The sequence below is a fragment of the Gavialis gangeticus genome, unplaced genomic scaffold (genome assembly GCF_001723915.1).
Source record: "Gavialis gangeticus isolate Ggan-Ray unplaced genomic scaffold, GavGan_comp1, whole genome shotgun sequence".
Classification (NCBI taxonomy): Eukaryota; Metazoa; Chordata; order Crocodylia; family Gavialidae; genus Gavialis; species Gavialis gangeticus.
The window spans coordinates 7,151,633-7,158,138 of NW_017729020.1; positions in this window are offsets into that span (position 1 = coordinate 7,151,633).

The window sequence follows — 6,506 nt, forward strand, 5'->3', positions numbered from 1 at the left end:
CCGAGGGAGGAGGCGGCCGGGCCCGGGCCCGGGCCGTGCGCTCCGCGGGCGGGCGGGCTCAGCCAGCCGCTCCCAGCAGCACCACCGGCTTTACTGCCTGAAGGCCGGCGGGACGGGCAAGGTAAAGGCTGCGGGAAGCCGGGGTGCACCCCCGCGGGAAGGAGGAGCCGCGGCCACCCGGGGGTGTCTGGCATCCGGAAAGATGGAGAAGCAGGGATCTGGGGCACAGCCAGCGGTGCCCGCAGTTACTGGGTTTGCTCTTGCACCTGTCGCCCCCAGGGCTGCACACGTACCCCTCGCACTTGGTGCCAGTCTGCCCTGAGGCTCTGGGAAGGCGGTGAGCACCGGGCTTGCTGCAGATCGCGTGCTCCAAGCAAGGCCCTGGGCTGCTGAGCACACTTCAACACAGAGGAGAGACTGTTTTGCCTGGGAGTTGTTAGAAAGCCAGGCCCTGAGCAGGATCAGTAGAGCCAGGGTGAGAGCTAGCACTGCCTGCTGATGCTGCTCTTCTGGGTCTGGTGCTGGGTCCTGCGTCTCCCCATCTCTGAGCTCTGCCTCACTGTTTGCTCACAAGTAGCAAGCAGGGAAAAGAAGCCGCTCAGTCGGCTGTGATGCAGAATGGCTGCTAGGCAAAGGACCATACGTGGAAAGGTCCTACCTGTGTGCGATTTAGGGCAGTGGGCTGTGGTGGGCGCTTCCGCCAGGCAACTGTGCCAGTGCGCTTCTGTGCCTCAGTTCTGACTTGTAACAATCCCTGTCTTTAGTGACAGGACAACCACACAGACGTTACCAGTCGTGCCACGTGATCCTGCTGGTGGTATGATGTGCACAAATAGCAGCAACAGCAGGTGTTTCTCTTTACATCCTCAAGCAGTCTAGAAATAACTTATGAAGTGCATGTCAGGACACTGGGTTGCATCACAATGTCACTTCATAATGATGCAATTAGTGCCATGTTCAAGAGGGTGGCACAAATTCATTCCAAGGGTGCCACGTCTCATTCCTGAAATCACGGTAAATTAGGGGATCATCTCAGCCTTATCTTTGCTATTTTGGATATGGGGCAGGGCATGGATTCACTGTGTGTGTACAGCCATCCTGGTCAGCAGCCTTGCTGGGTAACACATGTGCTGTGTGCCACAACAAACAAGTACTCCGCATGTGATCCTCACTAACCACTATCCCTATCCCTTCACCAATCACTATCCCTGATTCCCGTGATCAAAGGGCATCAGTAGCTATTGAGCATGGGAATTAGGGATACACCCCCGAACCAGAACCTCTGAAAATCTAAACGCTGGAGGCTGCAACTAAGAGACAACCCTGATCGCGCCCAGTGCACTCGCCTTTTCAGCATCCCCTCTGCCACTGTGCGACACAGAATATTGGGCAAGATGGACCTAGGGCCTGGCCCAGTAAATGGTCATTCTTATGTTATCACAAGACTTAAAAAAAAAAAATGCTATTTTTTCCAACTCTCTCGTGCTTATTTTGACATTGCAGCCTTGCCTGTCTGCATAGACCCTGAGGATAGGGCTATACGTTCAAAAAACAGGTGGTGCTCTTTTTTGAAAGACCAAGCACATTGGACTGCAGGTTTTCTTTTTTAAGAGGTGTGACTTGCGACTGAAGTATAGTTAAGTGCTTTTGGGCTTGGCTTTGGTTTCCAAGGATGGCTTTACGAAGAGAGGGTGTGGGTGTGTTGAGATTGCCAATCCTACAGACTTAATACCTGGGAGATGGATGCCCATTGCTCTCACCAGCCTGAAGGAGAATTGCTTGCAGACTGGGCTGCCACTCTCCCCAGGAGATCTTTCCTAAGCTGGGAAGACTGTGAAAGGCAGCAGTCAGCAAATACCTTTAATTATTCATGGTGTCAGAAAGTAGAAAGCTGAGGAGCAGTGCCAGAGGTTCAGGAAAGCAATGCTAAGGGTGGGGGCTAAGGGCTGTCTTTGCTGGCTTCATGGTGCTGGTCAGGGTTGCACAGCTCCGTGGCATGACGACGTGTGCACCATGCCCACATTTCAAGGCAAGCAGCAAAGACTGCTGCGTCTAGTTGAAACTGCAAGGAATTTGCAGCCTCAAAATCTGTTCCCTCCGCAGCAGCTTGGCTGGGGCATTGGGGGACTACATGTGAAATAGGCCATGGGATTTATAATGATCTTGTTAGGCTCCCAGTCTCCCTTCTTGTCTGAAAGAGGGGGGCAGGCCTCCTGAGCACAACCCTCATTTTCTGTACAAGCAAAGAGCACCATTGCTGCGTATCCTTTACAATACCCTGTGCAAATCCCAACTCAGACCAACCCTGCCTCAGACGGAGAAAACTGGTGGAGGTCAGAAGCTGCTTTACATAACCCAGAATTTTCTGCAGGGCAGAAAATGGAAAGGCGGGACTTAATCCATGCCAGTGCTACCCGCTTCCCAAACCTCCACGAGCACAAATGAAACTTGCCATCTGTCTGATGGATAAAGAGATGCTGTTGTTCAGCTAGAAATGTAATCCAGCAGTAATACCTTTCCACAGAGCTGTGCAAGGGACTGAGATGGCTGGCAGGGGAGTCTAGCATTTCAGCCAGCCTTCAAAAGGGGATGCTTTGCTTTTCCTCACCTGCGTTTGAATGCAAATGTGTGAGTCTCCCCCCCACCTGTCCCCTTGATTCTTGAAAGTTGTCTGCTGGGATTGCAATCCCTAAAAGAGGGAAGAGGAACAATCAGGCTCTGTGCAGTCATGTGGGCAATTGCAAGCAATATATACTTGCACCTCATGCTACCGGGGGGGGGTCAGCTTTTTAGTTTTACTTTTAAATCAGCTTCTCCCTTGATTTTTCTTTTTAGCTCACGAGAGCTTTGGACATTCTTGGACTCTTTGTTAGGAGAACGTATTCTTCGGCTATCCCTCAATTCAAGGATGAGGTCTGCCAGGGGGAAGAAGAAGAGCATGTAAGCTTCCCTTCCTGCCCTGCATCAGCAGTATTCAACCTTTATGCTAGTTCATAGACCACCGCTGATTATACAGCAGTTGAATGTGTATGTTCCTCTCTTGTTCTAACTAACAGCACTGCTTTGTTATTTATTGACCTGAGATAATCCAGGCTTGCACCATCATCCCCTGCATTATCAGAAATCTTTAGTGGAAGCTGACTGGCTTGTTTCCATTTATGGCTAGCAGTTTCTGAGTAGTTAATGTTGTAGTTAACAGTGTGTTAGGTGGTTCTGTACATGTACTATTCTTATGAAAGAGGGATATGTGGAGGAAGATGTGGCAGGTCTATGAAATCAGGAAGGACTTGAACAAATAGGGAACTGCTATGCACTGAGTCCCAGAATAATACAACTAGGGAGCAAACATTGCAATTGGCAGGAGACAGATTTAAAACTAACAAGAGAATACTTTTTTTTTTTTTTTAACACAGGCTTTAGTTTACTCTTGGAACTCATTGCTAGATGGGCAGCTGCTGTGTTTAGACAGCAGCTGTAAATAGTGATTTTCATTTTAAAACAAAGCGGCTGTTCTAGCTCTGCCTTTTGGGTTCACTGTGGTTGTAGGGACTGACTTTCTGCAAAGCATGCAGGCTGCCATATAAGTGCTACTACAATCACTGAGACATAGACACACACTCAAAATGCTTGGCTGACTTGGGCCCTAACTGACTTTCACTGTCTCTTCCCTTTGTGGAAGTATGTCCTATAGTAAAAATTCTTGCCTCGGATACATCCCTCACCAGAGGTGGGAGGGCTTTAGAGGACCTGCCCTGATCTGCCCGTCTGTGGCTCTTACTGAATGCTTTCCTTTCTCTACCTATTTGGGTGCAATTAGTGTCTAAGAAATGCAGTGATGTGTGGGTATGCAAGCAAGCCTATTTAATTTACACTAGGTCTCAGAAATCTTAACCCAGCTCGCTAGCCAGCTGCATAGCTTGAGCAAAATATTTCACATGGGTGATGTCACATTCTCCTAGGCAGCAGCACAGAGAAGATGCGCATGACCCAGGGGAAGCTTCACCCATGAGTGACTTGCATGGAGGGGAGAGCTCCTGGCAGCTGTGGAGGCAGGGTCTGAAATAATTTCTGTTGCTTACAAAACTCAACCTTTCTTTTTATTCCAGGGACACAATCCCAGCTTCTCTGCCCAGATCTGTGCTGCAAGAGCAGGAACTGAAGCTGGATTAAAAAAAATGAACCATAGCCTACCCTTTGGACAATCACAGCTTCAGTGCTACTGACTTTAATGAAACTTAAGCATATATTGTAAGCATGTGCCTAAGCCTGTCGCTACCCATTAAGGTGCTTGAGCACATACTTAGAGCTTTTCTGAAGCTTGGAGGATGCAGACTTAAGCGCTCAGAGGGTTCAGACTTAAATAACAGCAAGGCTTCCTCTCCCAATGAGAAGATTAACTGCATTAAAAATTCATGTGACACAGGAGAACCTGACTCTGTCCATTTCCTGTTTTTTTCAGTTCTAAGCTCTAATCAGTCAGAAAAGCAAAGCAGGTATTCTCCCCACCCTAGGAGAAAATAGTTAAATCCTTGTGTTAGATGACAACCTTCCCATAACTGGCTGTTTAGGAACCATGTGTTTCAGCCATGGTTTAATGAGCAGACTTTTTTTTTTGGAATACAGACATACATCTTAAAAAGAAAATCTCTTGCAATTTCGTTCTTTGACTCCTGGACATGTCTGCTGTCTCAAGCCATATCTCATCATCATGTAGCGTCACTGCATGAACAATAGTTTCCAAAATAGTCACTAGCACTAAGCACCTTCCTCCTGCTAGCTTTTTCCAGCTTAGCCTAAGTTAAACCTTTTGCAAGGTGCATTGTCAAAACAAGGGGCCTGCTTTCTCTTCCCAACTAGTTCAATTAAACTCTTGTGAGTCAGAACCCAGGACTGGGCATCCAGATTCTTAGATTTCTACTCTTAGATCTGCCATGAACTTTGTCTACTTGGACAGTCACCCTTTAAAGGGCAACATATCTCCTCTGCATCTGAGTAACGTGGTAAAACAGGTGTTAGTCACTGTGCTGCATGACTGAGGGAAGTAAGTAATCTTACATTCAGTGGGAACTTTTATTTTGAAAAATCTTTTTTTAATTCTTTTCAGTACTGCTGTTATGTTGCATGCATCAGCCTTGTTGGGAGGCACTAACGTGGGTGTTAACATATGCTAGATGGGGGAGGGGGATTCACAGCACATATGCTCCTGCTCTGCATAACTTGTTCAGACTCAGTAACATTCACCAAGTGAGAAGGGTGCAAGATGCCCAGCACAGATCATACGTTTTAGGGAGAATTCCAGTGCAGTTTTAAGTGTAATGATGGCGTCCTGAAGTGTGATCAGCTGCAAAGAGGTGGTGTGCTCTTTGCTCTCCGTCCATTTCTTTGGAGTGGTGTTTGGAGTTGATATTTGATCATAGTTTTAGAAGCTCTCCTTTGCATGGTAGAGAGGAGAGAGGTGGCTGATTTTCAGACACTGATGTACACTTGCTTCTATACAACTCGTGAGCCTACTGTAACCATCCTCCTCCTAGGGAGGAGACAATGGATTCCTTTGCACAAGGACTCTAGCAACGTACATCACTAAAGAAGCTCCCTTGCAATAATTTTGTAAAGCTTCAGCAGCTGTACTGTTCTTTAATAGGTAGTTTGTCTAGATGCCTTCATCCTGGCTCAGGAACCTTTCCCTTCCTGAGATGTGTGCTGATTGTTATCTTCCTTTCCAAAAAAAAGGAGTTACTATATCTTAGATTGACAAGGTTATCTGGGAAAATGTTGTCTACCTATGTCCTTAGACCAGGGGTGGGCAAAATGCAGCCCGTGGGCTGCATGTGGCCCTCCAGGCCATTCTATCCAGCCCGCAGGTCCCCTAAAAAATTTAGAAAATTAATATTTATCTACCCGTGGCTGCCTGTCATGTGGCCCTCGATGGCTTGCCAAAACTCACTAAGCAGCCCTCCACCTGAAATAATTGCCCGCCCCTGCCTTAGACCAGCATGGCTATAACCAGCACCCTCTATATCTTAGATTAACACCCTGAATATGCCCAGAATGGACTGCTTCTGAGCTATAGATTCAGTTGGAAAGAATGCAGTAGTTATTGCACTGAGGGTTTGCCATTCCAAATACTAAAATAATTTAATTGGGCAACAAGTGAGACATGAATGCCCAGAACAAACAGTTCTTTCTCTTAGCTTCACCAGGGTGGGGAAATGCAGCCATGTGACAGCAATCTGAGTTATTTGGCAGACTCCTTTATGCATTATATCCCGGCAGGAAGGTCAGGAGAAAATGGTTGGGGAACAGAACTCCGGGGGCACTGGTAGCATCGGCCTTTGTTGTAGCAGAGCTAAGAAAGCCAACGTTCATGATTGTTGCACCACTATTTCCAAAGTACAGTCACTAATTGGAACCATCTCTGCCCTCAACAAATCAGCGTACACTGCAGGCCGTTTACTGGAACCTACTGGAGAGCTGCAACTCCGAAATCAGGTCCAGTTTTTCATCTG